The sequence below is a fragment of the Lepisosteus oculatus genome, chromosome 14 (assembly GCF_040954835.1).
Source record: "Lepisosteus oculatus isolate fLepOcu1 chromosome 14, fLepOcu1.hap2, whole genome shotgun sequence".
Taxonomy (NCBI): Eukaryota; Metazoa; Chordata; class Actinopteri; order Semionotiformes; family Lepisosteidae; genus Lepisosteus; species Lepisosteus oculatus.
Genome location: NC_090709.1, coordinates 51,559,381 through 51,575,181, shown reverse-complemented (window position 1 = coordinate 51,575,181; position 15,801 = coordinate 51,559,381). Strand labels below are relative to the sequence as shown.

General features: G+C 50.3%; 2 non-coding genes across 2 annotated transcripts; both read right to left on the bottom strand.

Annotated features, from left to right (window-relative positions):
• Positions 1 to 11,132: 11,132 nt before the first annotated feature.
• trnap-agg (transfer RNA proline (anticodon AGG)) lies at positions 11,133 to 11,204 on the bottom strand. The gene has a single exon. It is a non-coding gene; the product is annotated as a tRNA-Pro (tRNA).
• A 2,117-nt stretch (positions 11,205 to 13,321) lies between these two features.
• Positions 13,322 to 13,393, bottom strand: trnap-agg (transfer RNA proline (anticodon AGG)). Its single transcript has one exon. It is a non-coding gene; the product is annotated as a tRNA-Pro (tRNA).
• Between the last annotated feature and the right edge of the window lie 2,408 nt (positions 13,394 to 15,801).

The window sequence follows — 15,801 nt, the reverse complement described above, 5'->3', positions numbered from 1 at the left end:
ACTTAACTAATGCAAATAATTCACTAGGAGACCAATGTCAATGTACATATGCTGGAGTTCCTTCTGGACCTGTTAAAGTCCACATTGGCATTTCACGAACAAGTGAAAAGGCTTTGGCTCCGGACCGCTTTCTAGTTTTGGTGGAGACTTTTTCTTTTTAGAAGGCATGGTCATGACTTTAGCTGCAGCTTGCTGTTCTTTAGTTTCAAGACTAGTCTTTTTTGAAGCTTCCCATTATTTCTGTGATTTCTCTTTCCATTACATAAGCTTTCCAATTCGCTTTCTTTCCGTTCTTCTCCTTCTCTTCTTAGTTTCCCCTTCTTCAGAAAACTTATTTTTCCTAATTCAACTTTCCTCTGTCCATTCTGATTCACTTACAAAGATCCTTCATAGTTATGGGCCCCTAATTATCATATATAAATTATGTGCAAGTTCCCTTACACCTATTACCCTAGCTTTACAGTTCATGAACATAATTATTTTTTTTTTACTCTAACCCAGGCTATAATTGTTTCTCTGAATTTGTCGTACATGTACTTTTGCTGGACTGCTCGGTCCCATTTTCATCTTTGAATTTTAATTTCCCATTTTTACCAATCGGTGCCTTACTTAGAACCTTATCACATCAACTACTCCGCAGAGCAAAAAACACACGTCTGTGTTAAGATAAGTTCTTTATATGAGTCCCAGACTCATCAAACCCACGTGAGAACACCCCTGTGGCTCGCTTCTCAAACTATTAATTTTTAAGGATCACTTACTGGCGTCAGACAGCTGCCAATTCTCCAGACGCGTCTCTGGAAGGATAAACAATTTATCCTCTGAGGTTCGTCCAATTTTGCTAAAATTGTCAGGGTCCAGATGGAGTTTCAGCAGCCGTTCGCGTTCAGGTTTCTGATCCCGGACGAGCCCCCAAATTGTCATGGAACTATCAAGGAAGCCACAAGAGAGAGTTCTCACCTGAGTAAGGTCTTTATTTCAATATTGCAAGCCCTGCTGCCACTTCGCAAAGTGCAACCAGAGACTCAATTTGTTACAAGCAGTACAGGGTTTTTAAAAGATGTTGCGCTGTAAAAAAGCTCAGCGCTTTGTCCTTTCCCTAAGAGAAAACTGATTACATCAAAAAGCGAGAGAAGAAGCACTAGATTTGTTATTCAAAGCTAATCAGTTACTTTCAGCTAATTCTAACGACCCAGAAAGCATATATTGTTTTGGTACATTGTCTTCTAAAGTAACCTAAACAGTGTACTTTGTTGATACACTGTTTTCTAAAATTCTGCACGTACTGTAGCACAGCATTTACATCCTTGAAATATATTATCTTTGTAGATTAAGCTGACCCAGGGACGCCAAATAATGTAGGGAAAACCGGTCCAGGGACGCCAAATATGTAATCATAGTGGGTCTCTGAAGGCACCAGTTCTGTAGGGTTTGGGCATTAACTGAGACAATTATTAATTGTAGCAGTAAATCACAAAGTTGATTCTTTTGATGGCTTTAGAATCCAACCATGCGACATAACTCAAACAACGCACACACACAGGTACTAACACACGAGGATACATTTATTAATACATAGAATATGCATGTAAACCTAACAGATCTTATCGAGAGGGTTATCAGAATACAAAAGGTATATATTCAATCAGTTACAAAGTGTTACACATATCAAGAGGACATACATTCAGTATATCATTCATTAAGACCGTTTCGTAAAGTGAACTTGGTTACAACTTCTACATTAGATACTCAAACAAGTACATAACTCTTAGGAATTAAATTGATATCAACTGGTTTGGATAACAATTGAATTCTCGAGCTGTAATGCATTGAAGTTGAATACTCATCCAATCTTTGGGGATTCAGATCTCCTGCGGGCACAAAGAAACAGTTGCAGGCTGTTGCTGTCCAATCCGCGCTCTCTGGCTCCGTGCCAGGCTGTGCTGTGCGGCTTGCGACGGTGCGCTGCTGATGCTCACTGTTGGCTTAACTAGCAAAGTTTGTGCACAGGAGAAAAGATGACTGTGGGTCCCAGCAAGTCAGGAAGAGGACTGGTTCGTTCCTGATGAAGAGCTAGTTCTGAATAGTGATTCAGCTGTCCACAGTTCCGACCTGTTCACGAGGCCTGCTGCTGGTTACTCTCTGGCAACCTCCACTCTAGACTCTTAGAACAAAGGAAAGTTCTGGCACTCGGACACACTGGCCGTTCCGTGGTTGTCCGGGCTGAGTCTCAGGATGGTCAGGAGGCGCGCTGTGAGAATGTCCTGCCCTTGGGATTCTCCTTTGAATTCCCTTTAGAATTGTTGAATCTGAATCTGAATCTTGTCTGAATCTGAATCTGAATCTCAATCTCCCAGGCTCTCTGTGTTGCCTGTTTTACCTGGAGGAACTTCAGCTCATTGATTGGCTGAAAGTTCCATGGGCATCAGAGTCCCACGTGGGTTACTCGGCCCTACCAGTCCCTGATTGGTTGATCAAGGTGAGATATGAGTCACTTACTCCTGACACTTAGTAATGCAGTCCAGATGTCCAACTGGCACTCCCTAAACAGATAGGCGCCAATGGATGACCATTGATCATGATAGCCAGGCTTAGCTAAGTGCATCCCCCTGTGGGAGCTGTCCTTATCAAAAGAAAACATCTTGCATGAATAGTTTCTCTGTGGCTGCACCACAGAGATGAACAGAGAAATGGGGCCTCATTTGGGAAGCTCAGAAACACTTAATTCTGCCTTATTATTTAAGCCTCACCGCTACATCTTAAAGCACCAATATATTTCTTGCAAAGCTCTCTACATTTTAAGAATCAATTTACTTATTAGATTTCCACTTCAAGACTTGTTCGGCTGGCGTTCTGGGAGTCGCGTTTATCAGAATTGTATTGAAATCGTTTCCCACAGAGCTCAGATGTCAAAGCACAGCAGCAGCTCTCCACAGCGATCCTCTATAGCGCCCTTTCTCCCGCAGCTCTGTCCTCATTGGAAGGAAGCAAGAGTGAAAGGCTGAAGTGAAATTGAGCGGGGACGAAGGCAGTGAAGAGAGAGAACGTGGGAAGAAGAGAAAAACGCAGGGGAAAAAAAGCAGCGTCGTAAAAGAGGTGACAGAGCTGTCCGCTCTATAAGTGGGGTGCCAGCGAGCTTTGCTCTAGCTTACGGCCACACCCCCTTGAGCATGCCTGATCTTGGAAGCTGAACAGGGATGGGCCTGGTTAGTACTTGGATGGGAGACAGCCTGGGAATACCAGGTGCTTTTAAGCGCAGGAGGCGCCCTATCCCCGCTCGCTCGCTCATTCCCCTGTTCACAAGTGCAGTGCGGCTTGTCCGTCTGTTTATTTGTCAGCTCTGGCGAGACACGGGTGCTTGTGTATTAGCGTGAGCGTTTTTTATTCTGATCATGAACAGTTTTACAAGTCCGCAAAGGATCGAGGAAAGGTTTATCGCCAGCTGAAAAGAGACACAGCGCTTCGGCTGTGGAGACTTGTTCGGCTGGCGTTCGGGGAGTCGCGTTTTTCAGAATTGTATTGAGATCGTTTTCCACAGAGCTCAGATGTCAAAGCACCGCAGCAGCTCTCCACAGCGATCCTCTATAGCGCCCTTTCAGCTCCGTCCTCATTGGAAGGAAGCAAGAGTGAAAGGCTGAAGTGAAATAGAGCGGGGACGAAGGCAGTGAAGAGAGAGAACGTGGGAAGAAGAGAAAAACGCAAGGGAAAAAAAGCAGCATTGTAAAAGAGGTGACGGAGCTGTTCTCTCTATAAGAAGGAGAAGAAGAAGAGGAACAGAGGATTTGTTTGTCTTAAGTTAGACTTTGTTTTTTTGTGTTTTTTTGGTGTTTTTGGTTGATTTTTGAAGCCCTCCCCTTCAGCCTAGCTCTGTTTGGGGAGGGGAGAGACTTTTGGGGTTTTTTTGTTGCTTTTTTGTTGCTTTCTGAGTCCTGTTTGTGTTTTAATGGAAGGAAAAAACATGGAGGCAGAGAATGTTATTGTAGTGGAGGAGGAGAGTGGTGTAGGTAAGAGAAGGATGAGGAATTTGGACCGACCCCCCTGGCGGGTTTTTGCAAGGGCGCATACTGTTGTGGTGGATGTGAGCGCGTGGAGAAACCATCTGCGGGTGCTATTATCGCAGCTGTGTACGGCGTCTGTGGGGAGGGCTCTCTTTTTGCCTGCCGCCCCCAGACGCCAAAAGAGTTTGAACTGACTCTGTACTCAAAAGAACATGCGGACGCGGTGGCTGTGGGGCTGGATGTGCAGGGCACACCCTGCTACTGCCGCTGGCTGGAGCGGAAGGAGGTAGTGGTGTCCTTCCTCCACCTCCCGGCATATATCTCAGACGAGACTATCAAGGAGAAGCTGAGTAGCTGGGGGGTGAGAGTCATTTCGGACATCAGGATGCGCCACTACCCCGGGACCACCATTGCTGATGGCACGAGGTTTGTTCGGATTCGCTTTCCCGATCATGTAGCCTCGTTGCCATACAGCACCCGCTTCGCCACGGCAGAGGGGGGGCAGTACTTCAGGGTCCTCCACGACCAGCAACAAAGGGTGTGTCATGTCTGCCTGGACTTGGGGCACATCGCCAAGGACTGCCCTGAGTTCCTCTTCTATGAGTGCAGACAGCCCGGCCATCGCGCCAGGAAATGCACCGCTGCCAAGTGCCCGGACTGCCTCCATGCGCTCATGAGCTGCAACTGCGAGCCAGAGCCGGAAGATCCAGCCGCCGCAGGAGCAGCTGCCCGCAACGCTGAGGGGGTTGAAGATGGACTACGAGTGGCCACTGCAGCTGAGCATGGAGAGTTGCTAGCAGCGGCGCCCCAGGACCCCAGTGAGCCAGCAACGCCCCAGCCGGTGATGGGAGAGAGGCAGAGGAGGCCCCTCCAATCCTGGGTACAGCGCAGCAGAAAGGAGCCGGGGACCAGCCAGCATCTCCACCAGCAGAGGCGCCCCGTTGCCCTAACAATCCTGCTGCATCCCACTCTTTGCCGCAAGAGAAGCAGAGGGAGGTTGCTCCACAACATGCGGCGGTGCAGCGTGGTGCAGCTGAGATCCTACGGGCACCACCACCACCAGAGGCTGCCCCTCAGCGTACCAGTGGGCTTTTGACACCCAAGCCTGTGCAGGGAGAGAGGCAGAGGGAGGAGGCGACGGCACCAGCACCACCACCACCATCACCGTCAGCGGTTCCCCAGCTGTGGGCAAGCCGGGGTACAACCGCCTGGGCCCTCGAAGGCTGGAATCCAGTGGCACCACGTCAGGCCTCAGCCCAACCTGAAGCCCAGTTCAAGAGTTGTCCGCAGACCCATCCCTGATGTCTCTGCGGTGGCGGAGACAGGAGGTGGGGAGGAAGCGGCAAGTGTTGGCACTGAGAATGTGGCAGAAAGGGCGGGGGAACTGTCGCGCGGGCCGGAGAATTAATTTCACTCTTATGGCCATATGCGTGATGGCAACTTTCGCCTCTTTAAACGCCAACGGGCTGAGGGACTGAGCAAAGCTGGGGGCAGTGTTAGCTCTGCTGGGGCGGACGGATGTTGTCTGCCTCCAGGAGACCTTCTGGGACGAGGAGTGTGTCCGGAAGGTGCGAGCACAGTGGGACGGGGAGCTGTTTTACAGCAACACCTCCAGTCTGTGCAGGAGGGGGGTGGCTGTGCTGGTGAGGAGGGGAGTGTACGATAGCGTAAGGCTCCTGCACCGCGACACGTAGGGCCAGCTCCTGCAGGTCTGTCTTGGGTTTCCTGGACAGTCCGTGCTGCTGAGCAACATCTACACCCCCAATGGGGAAGCTGAGCGGCTCGCCTTCTTCAAGCAGCTGGAGGCAAGCTGCTTTCAGCAGCCAGGGCTGGTCGTCGGAGATTTTAACTGTGCACTGAGTGCGCTTGATGTCGCGGTTGGGATGACCTTTAAGAGCAGTGCTGCTCGCAGCTTCCTGGAGCGCAGTGCGGAAGCTCACTGGTTCGTGGATGCGTGGCGTCAGGCTTAGTGTGCGCGGAGGGACTTTTCTCGGCGGCAGGTCGTCGAAGGTGTCTTGAGACAGAGCCGGATCGACCTGTTGCAGGGGCACATGAGTCTCTTCCCGTGCCTGAGCCAGATGCGCTATGTGTTCATGACCCTGAGCGACCATGCTGTGCTTCACTTTTCTCTAGCAGGGGCTCAGGAGGACCGGTGCCCCGGCCTCTGGTGCTTTAATAAGGCGCTCCTGGGGAGGCTTCATTCTGTCAGGGCATAGAAGACCTTATCCGGCAGCAGCTGCAGTGTCCCCTGTATAGGTCAGAAAAGCTGGTCTGGTGGGATAATCTCAAGTACGCCATCAAAGAGTTCAGTATCTAGTATGGCCTGTCCCGGGGGCGGGAGAAGGCCAGGCGGGAGAGACAGCTTCGGGCTCGGATCACCTCAGAGCTCGGGCTCCTGGCAGATCACGGCGGGGGCTGCGAGCTCTTGCTGGAACTGAGGGGTGAGCTGCAAGCCCTGGAGGAGGAGAAGTGGAGAGGAGCCAGGGTGCGCAGCAGAGCCCAGTATCTGGCCGAGGGCGAGAAGAGCACGAGGTTCTTTTTCGGCCTGGAGCAGGAGAGGCAGCGCAGCTCCTTCATCGAGGAGCTGGTGGGAGAGGACGGTGTGCGGCTCTCTGCCCCCGAGGCCGTTAGGAATGAGGTGTTTTCTTTTTATAGCGCCTTGTTCTGGCCGAAGTGGTGGATGAGCAGCAGACCCGGGCCATGCTGGCTTGGGTGAGTACCCGCCTGTCACAGAGCGATCGTGAGCTCTGTGACAGTGCGCTGAGCTTGGAGGAAGTGCTTGAAGCACTTCGGGGCTCGTCTCCTGACAAGAGCCCTGGGTGGGACGGGCTCTCCTCCAAGCTCTACAGACACTTTCAGCAGTCCCTGGGGCCCCTCCTTCTGGAGGTGTTCCAGGAGATTGCCAGGACCGGCGCTCCGACCCCATCTATGAGAAGGGGGGTGATCTCTCTTGTCTACAAAAAGCAGGGGGATCCCTCCCTTTTGAAAAACTTTCGCACGATCAGCCTGTTGAACACGGACTATAAGATACTAACTCGTCTTCTCTCCCTCAGGCTCGGGAAGGTTCTGCCCAGGATCCTGTCGCCTTCGCAGACCTACTGTGTCAAGTGGAGAGACATCGCGGACACGGTGTGCTCCATCAGAGATGTTGTGGACCTTATGCGGGAGCAGCCGAGGGGTGGATACGTCCTGAAACTGGACCAGGAGAAGGCCTTCGACAGGGTGGAGCATTCCTTCCTGTTTGAGGTCTTGAAGAGCTTTGGCTTCGGCGAGGCCTTCATCTCCTGGGTGAGGCTCGTGTACAAGGGGATCGTGAGCTGTGTCAAGGTGAATGGTTCCCTCACGAGCTTCTTTCCAGTGACCTTGCCTGGGGTCAAGTACATACAAGTCATTTTTTAAATGTTGTAGTTCGTCTTGAAAAAATGTTACGAGTACATCATCTATCAACAATCACACAGGTTCTGTTTCCATATTGCGGATTTTGGTTAGGTATTATCAAATCTGGTGGCGCTGTTAGTTTACTGAGTCCCATGTCACATGGTCTGTGATTGAAACCTGTAAAACTGGTTTAATTCATCACAGCCAGCACTCTTCAGGTGTGAGGGTCAAGGGGACAAGGGGATCGTGAGCTGTGTCTAGGTGAATGGTTCCCTCACGAGCTTCTTTCCAGTGACCTTGCCTGGGGGCACCGCCACCTCGTTGATCTACCAATATGCTGACGACACCAGACTGACGTTGGCGGAGATCTCGGCCATTTTAGAGGTGGTGCAGGCCTACTGCGCTGCCTCGGGCGCCAAGGTAAACTTGGAGAAGTCTGAGGTCATGCCGGTGGGGAGGGCAGACCTTGCCCCGCTCTTCGGTTACCCTTTCAGGGTTGAGACGGGTCACCTGAAGGTCCTTGGCGTCTACATTAACGCTGATGAGCAGGCCACTGGGCTTCTCCTGTGGAAGGAGAAGCTCATTAAGATGAGGGCCAATTAAATCGGTGGAGACACAGGTCCCTGACCCTAAAGGGAAGGGTCCTGCTCGTTAACACACTGTGCCTGTCCCTCTTGTGGTACCCATTGTCTGTGATGCCTCTTCCTGAACGGGTAGAGAATGAGATTAGGCAACTGGTGGTTGGATTCGTGTGGGAGGGGAAGCCTCCGCGGGTCACTCATGACATCCTTATTGGGGAAATCTCCAGGGGTGGGCTGAAGCTGTGTGATGTAGGCCTGAAGCTGTAAAGCTTTAGGCTGAAAGTAGTGAAGAAGTTCCTTGACCTGGATAATGTCAGCATTTGGAAGATTGGTATGGCAAGCTACCTCGAGACTTGCGGGGGCTTGGGGCAGGAGACCCTCCTGGTGAGGCTCACTCCGGGGTTGATAAAACATCTGCCCTCCTTTTACAGGGAGGTCCTGCTGGCGAGGGGGTAGTTCATGTCCCAGCATGTCTCCTACACGCCGGAGACCCGGGCCCAGATTCTGGAACAGCCTCTGTTCCTCGACCCCCTGCTGGTGTCTCGATGGAACAGGCAGCTCTACGAGGCTGGCATATCCAAGGTCAAGGATCTTCTTTATGAAGTAAAGGACGGATTTCTGCCCACCCAGGCTATTGTCGACGCTGTGCGAGAGGTCGACGACGAGCTGCCTGTCAGTAAGATCCGTCAGGATTACGAGCAGCTCAAACTCGGTCTCCCAGACAGTTGGCTGGAGAAGCTCCGTCCACAAGACGGGGCAGCAGGCCCAGCCTGGCTGGAGCTGAGGGTGAAGTGGGGGGACCGTGGGGTGAACCTCCTGGGGTTCACCACCAGCATGTTCTACAGGCTGATGGTGGCGAAACGCTTCAGAGTGCCGGTCTCAGAGGTGTTCTGGGGTAAGATCTTCCCCCAGCTCGAGCCAGGGCATACTTGACGGATCTGCTGGATGGCCTGTTTCGCTCTGTTCGAGGAGCTGTTCTTGACGGGGTGCCCTGGAAAGAGCTGTTCCTCTTTGGGTACCGCGGGTCTGAGAGGGGGGTTAACGCCATTTTAGTGAACCTCCTCCTCAGCCTAACGAGGACAGCTGTCTGGGAGAGGAGGAACCTCATGATGTACAATGGCCTGAAGCCAGACCTTGTCAGGCTGTGCATTGCCAGGGTGAAGGACTGCTTCTCTCTCAGCCTGGCCTACTGCAGGGCTGAGAGGCGGATGGCCGACTTTCGCAGGATCTTCTTAAAAAATAACATCTTTGTGGACCTGCGGGAGGAAGGCCTGTACTTCCGGCTCTGAGATGGGGGTGTCTTTGAACAAAAGACACACACGGCTCCACCCTTTTCCACCCCTGAATAGCATTGGCGAGTTGAATAGCATTCAATTCACATCGAATAGCATTGGCCCCTGAATAGCCCCTGAATAGCATTGGCGTAGCTCAGCACTGGGCCACTAGGCACAATTTCCCACCGTTTCCAGAGTGTAGTGGTTATCACGTTAGCCTCACATGTGGAATGTCCCCAGTTCAAAACAGAGCAGCTTTTTTTGTTGCCACGCACACTGTTTGGGGATTCGCCTAGCGCTGTGATCGAACAGACCCACTCACCTCTTAGTGTGGCGGGATCTGCACAGTGCATGTCGCAGCGCTTTCTGCTTTCACTTCAATGTGCTTCCTGATGTCGAGTCGTGTGCTGTGCAGAGGCTCTGAAAGCGAGAGCAATGAAAAAGTGCACAGCGCTGTGAAAGAAAACACAGAGAAGTGAAAGGCAGTCCTTTCTCTAAGACCGGGGTAAAGTTAGCTTGAAGTTCAAAAACGATTTTGGCACACCTGTAGTGCTTTCGCGAAATCTCTTAGAGTTACAAAAACACTTGCTTTGTGTATAAAATGCATTATGAATGCTTTCTCAGCCTTCACTTTGCCATTTTTATGACTTTTTTTTACCACGCTCAAATATTGTTTTGTCCATATCTTCACAATGGAAGCACAGAACGTCTTCAAACCAAATGCATTTTAAAGACCACAACTTGTGGAAATTTCCACATTCTCTACATCAAACTTTCAGTGAGCTAATTTCGTTTTTCATCGATGCGTAATTACGCACTAACTGGAACCCGGTGGACCGCTGTGTGCACATGTTCACAATGCGAGAAAAACTGTTCAATACGGCTTCATGCGAAAAACCCGTATATGACCTTAGGAAGCAGAACAGTGCAGTCTCCAATTACCCAGACTGTAAGATGACAAGATGAGTTGATGGAAAGAGCACAAAAGTTCAGCTCGTACAATAGGCAACGAAGATCCCAGCGTCGTCATCGCACATGAAAGGACTGCCTTGCAGACCAAGGGCAGTGGGCGGTGCCCTGTAAGAGGGGCAGAGGCAGTAAGCCATGATGCCGAGACACATGAAGCGAGGGGGATTAGCTCAAATGGTACAGCGCTCGCTTAGCATGCCCGGTGCTCTCGTTTAGCCTCTGCGACTTCTGACAGGTGCTCCTCCATTGCAGAGAGAATGTCCTTCAGTTGTCAAGCGTTGAAGGGCCACACCTCCTTCCCAACCTCAGTCTGCACTGAGTGCGTCCCCGGCATTTTCTCGTCCAATTTGTCAGCTTAGCAAGTGAAAAGTATATCCGAGTGAAAACAGTGCTGATAATACTCTCACGAATTGTTAGAAGACGTGCTTTTGATCATCGATTGCTTAACAATCACATTCGTTCGACTTGAGCCATCAAGCTCGTAGTTTTCCTTCAAATCTTGAAAGCTCTCAGTGAGAACATCATAGGCTGCAGGACGCCCCGTAACTTGATTACTTCAACAGAAAGAAGAGCAGACAGCTCGACAAATATGTGAGGCGCAGAGAGCGCAAGGCGAGCCGCACACGTTTCGGTGGCTGAGAGAGGGCAGTTTTTGCTTCTGCATTTCCCAAGTAAGGACGCATGACAACAAGCAATCGCGGTGCTCATCTACGACACAGTGGTGATGAGTTTTCAGTACGTGTTCTTTTGAACGAGCAATGAGGTTGCCGCCTTGGACAGCTGACTGCACGCTCTCATTGTGCCACGTGATGAGAATTCACCAGGCTCGTTCAGTCATTAGTCACATTCCATCGTTTGCCATAAGCAGACGCTGCGAAGTGATGTGGATATCAGTTCCCAGTCTTGTGGAAGAGGAGGAAAAGAGCACACGAGGGCTCGTCCGGCAGTTGAACCCGGGACCTCTCGCACCCTAAGCGAGAATCATACCACTAGACCAACGAGCCACAGCAGCACTTTCCATTTCAATCTGTCAGCGAGCTTGAGGATGGGGAGAGGCGCCATTCGCTCGTCCAGTCAGACCTTCATCAATAAGTCAAGAAAGCTGCAATTACACGACTGCCTTGCAGACGAAGGGCAGTGAACTGTGCCCGGTAAGAGGGGAACAAGCGGCACTAGGTGACGCCGAGGCATAAGTCCCAGCGAGGGGGGTTGGCTTGTATGGTACAGCGCTTGCTTTGCATGTGGGAGATAGCAGGATCAATTCCCGCATCCTCCAGGTGTGTGCTTAGAGCTTGATGTGCCGAAAGGTGTCCTTTAGCCTGTGGTCCCGCCTTACATGGAGAGCATCGTGCAGCTGTCAAGCGTTTCGCAGCCACGCCCCCTTTTCATCTTCTCTCTGGCTTAAGCGTCACTCCGCCCCTCTCTCTTGACATTTCATGTCAGCATGTCAGAAGTCCGAGTGACATTTTTAATGGCTGAGTGAGGGCACGATGCTGAAGCAGAGAGGCCACTTCAGCCACAGAGACTTGTGCTAGGTGAGATCTGAAAGACGGACTCGCAACAGAAACAGACCAAAAATGTATCGGTGAGATCAAAAGGCAAATGCAACATTCAGCAGAGGGCGTCTAAAGATTAGGGAACGGGCGACTGAAATCCATGTGAGGCAAACTTTCCGGTGTGTGTACTGCAGCTGGGCTTGTTGGCGTAATTGGTAGTGCGTCAGTCTCGTCATCTGAAGGGCCTGAGTTTGATCCTCACACGGGGCAGGGCTGCTTCCTCTCTTGCTCTTTTCAAACACTTGCGGCAACTGTTCGCTCATAACCACGTCTGGAATGCGTGACCTTTACACGGGCGAGAAGCAACGCCGCATCCCTTTTCTAAAGAACATTCACATTCAGAAATAAGTCAAGAAATTTGCCATTACTTTCGCTCGCACTGCTGTCAGCCTGCCCATGTTGCCAAAGAAAGATTCACTCGGCGTCAACATGACAGAACAGCGATCACTTGAAAGCAATGTTCCACACTCCGTAAGCAAGAACTTCAGTGTTTGCAGTCACCCGATATGCCGATAGTCAAAGGAGCGCAAAACACGAAGCGTCAAAAGACAAGATGAGTGGATGGAAAGAGCGTTGAATTGATGAGCACAAAAGTTCAGCTCGTACAATAGGCAACGAAGGTCTCAGCGTCGTCATCGCACTTGAAAGGACTGCCTTGCAGACCAAGGGCAGTGGGCGGTGCCCGGTAAGAGGGGCAGAGGCGGTAAGACATGATGCCGAGACACATGAAGCGAGGGGGATTAGCTCAAATAGTAGAGCGCTCGCTTAGCATGCAAGAGGTAGCGGGATCGATGCCCGCATCCTCCAGGTCTGAGTTTGGATCTCCGGAAGCCCGGTGCTCTTGTTTAGCTTTTGCGACTTCTGACAGGTGCTCCTCCGTTGCGGAGAGAATGTCCTTCAGTTGTCAAGCGTTGAAGGGCCACACCTCCTTCCCAACCTCAGTCTGCACTGAGTGCGTCCCCGGCATTTTCTCGTCCAATTTGTCAGCTTAGCAAGTGAAAAGTATATCCGAGTGAAAACAGTGCTGATAATACTCTCACGAATTGTTAGAAGACGTGCTTTTGATCATCGATTGCTTAACAATCACATTCGTTCGACTTGAGCCATCAAGCTCGTAGTTTTCCTTCAAATCTTGAAAGCTCTCAGTGAGAACATCATAGGCTGCAGGACGCCCCGTAACTTGATTACTTCAACAGAAAGAAGAGCAGACAGCTCGACAAATATGTGAGGCGCAGAGAGCGCAAGGCGAGCCGCACACGTTTCGGTGGCTGAGAGAGGGCAGTTTTTGCTTCTGCATTTCCCAAGTAAGGACGCATGACAACAAGCAATCGCGGTGCTCATCTACGACACAGTGGTGATGAGTTTTCAGTACGTGTTCTTTTGAACGAGCAATGAGGTTGCCGCCTTGGACAGCTGACTGCACGCTCTCATTGTGCCACGTGATGAGAATTCACCAGGCTCGTTCAGTCATTAGTCACATTCCATCGTTTGCCATAAGCAGACGCTGCGAAGTGATGTGGATATCAGTTCCCAGTCTTGTGGAAGAGGAGGAGAAGAGCACACGAGGGCTCGTCCGGGAGTTGAACCCGGGACCTCTCGCACCCTAAGCGAGAATCATACCACTAGACCAACGAGCCACAGCAGCACTTTCCATTTCAATCTGTCAGCGAGCTTGAGGATGGGGAGAGGCGCCATTCGCTCGTCCAGTCAGACCTTCATCAATAAGTCAAGAAAGCTGCAATTACACGACTGCCTTGCAGACGAAGGGCAGTGAACTGTGCCCGGTAAGAGGGGAACAAGCGGCACTAGGTGACGCCGAGGCATAAGTCCCAGCGAGGGGGGTTGGCTTGTATGGTACAGCGCTTGCTTTGCATGTGGGAGATAGCAGGATCAATTCCCGCATCCTCCAGGTGTGTGCTTAGAGCTTGATGTGCCAAAAGGTGTCCTTTAGCCTGTGGTCCCGCCTTTCATGGAGAGCATCGTGCAGCTGTCAAGCGTTTCGCAGCCACGCCCCCTTTTCATCTTCTCTCTTGCTTAAGCGTCACTCCGCCCCTCTCTCTTGACTTTTCATGTCAGCATGTCAGAAATCCGAGTTACATTTTTAATGGCTGAGTGAGGGCACGATGCTGAAGCAGAGAGGCCACTTCAGCCACAGAGACTTGTGCTAGGTGAGATCTGAAAGACGGACTCGCAACAGAAACAGACCAAAAATGTATCGGTGAGATCAAAAGGCAAATGCAACATTCAGCAGAGGGCCTCTAAAGATTAGGGAACGGGCGACTGAAATCCATGTGAGGCAAACTTTCCGGTGTGTGTACTGCAGCTGGGCTTGTTGGCGTAATTGGTAGTGCGTCAGTCTTGTCATCTAAAGGGCCTGAGTTTGATCCTCACACGGGGCAGGGCTGCTTCCTCTCTTGCTCTTTTCAAACACTTGCGGCAACTGTTCGCTCATAACCACGTCTGGAATGCGTGACCTTTACACGGGCGAGAAGCAACGCCGCATCCCTTTTCTAAAGAACATTCACATTCAGAAATAAGTCAAGAAATTTGCCATTACTTTCGCTCGCACTGCTGTCAGCCTGCCCATGTTGCCAAAGAAAGATTCACTCGGCGTCAACATGACAGAACAGCGATCACTTGAAAACAACGTTCCACACTCCGTAAGCAAGAACTTCAGTGTTTGCAGTCACCCGATATGCCGATAGTCAAAGGAGCGCAAAACACGAAGCGTCAAAAGACAAGATGAGTTGATGGAAAGAGCGTTGAATTGATGAGCACAAAAGTTCAGCTCGTACAATAGGCAACGAAGGTCCCGGCGTTGTCATCGCATTTGAAAGGACTGCCTTGCAGACTAAGGGCAGTTGGAGGTTGCTGTTTTGAGACGGAGGCATTGGGATGGTGGGCCGAGATCTATTCTTCTTAAGGAATTCTTCATCGTGAAAGATCGGTCCACAGGTCATCCAAAGAACTCAGGGAATCATGTGCTACTGAATGGAGTGAAGTGCTGAAACACATGACATGCCCCCTTGATCTCACATGCTGCAACATGCACAGCTACCGTCCACACCAGGCAGTGGGGCTTCAGCAGAATTTGCTACGCCACCTGCAATTACATATCCAGCTGCACACATATACATGGCCCTTCTTTCGTTTTCAGGATCTCAAAAAAAAGCTTAGCTTGGTTTTCCTGCCACCTGATTGACCTCATCTCCCTCAGAATGTGCCCCGCCACATTCATTGCTGAAGCAGGACGGAGGCTAACGGACATGTCAGAACAGTGAGGTTCAACGATCTCTCCAAAATATTGTGGTTGTAGTGGAAGAGATATGTTTTAAATTGTACCTTGGTATTTCAAACTCTCTCTAGAATGTTATCCATTTCTATTTTATTTTGACAGGAACTGTTAAAAGGCTAATGACACTAGATGAAAAGAGAAGAAAGAAAACACAACGTTTCAGCCGTGGAGCCTTCTTCAGGTGTGAGGGCTCCACGGCTGAAATGTTGTGTTTTTTTTCTTTTCTTTTAAGCATGGAATAGACCTATTACTTGTTCCTTTGCAGCCTACACATGGTGACGCAGCTCCCCACCTGAACTGCTAATGATACTAGATGCCTGGTAGTTTGTGGTACTTGGTTATTGTCTTATATTTGCTCAAACTGCATATGTGTGATTGCATATTTTTGTGTATTTTCATATGTCAATATTTAATTCACTGACATTCCTGTATGCTTGGAAGGAATGCAGATTGGATTTGACACAGGACGCCTGCTCATATATGTTGATCTTTGTTGGGCTGGAAAAACAATGATAAAAAGTGAATGAAAAAAGATCTCTCCAACATTTCCCTTCTCTTGGCCATGGTTACACTGCCCTTTCTTTCCATCTTTTGTCCTTCTACAAAGATTCCAGGGCTCTTTATCCATCATAATATCAGAAGCCAAAAATAACCATCTAATGTGTAAACAGCATTTGTAATGTTGGTAGCTGGAAGAGGTTAAGTATATTTGCAAGACCTAGTTGATTACACCACAGACTTACTTTGTTG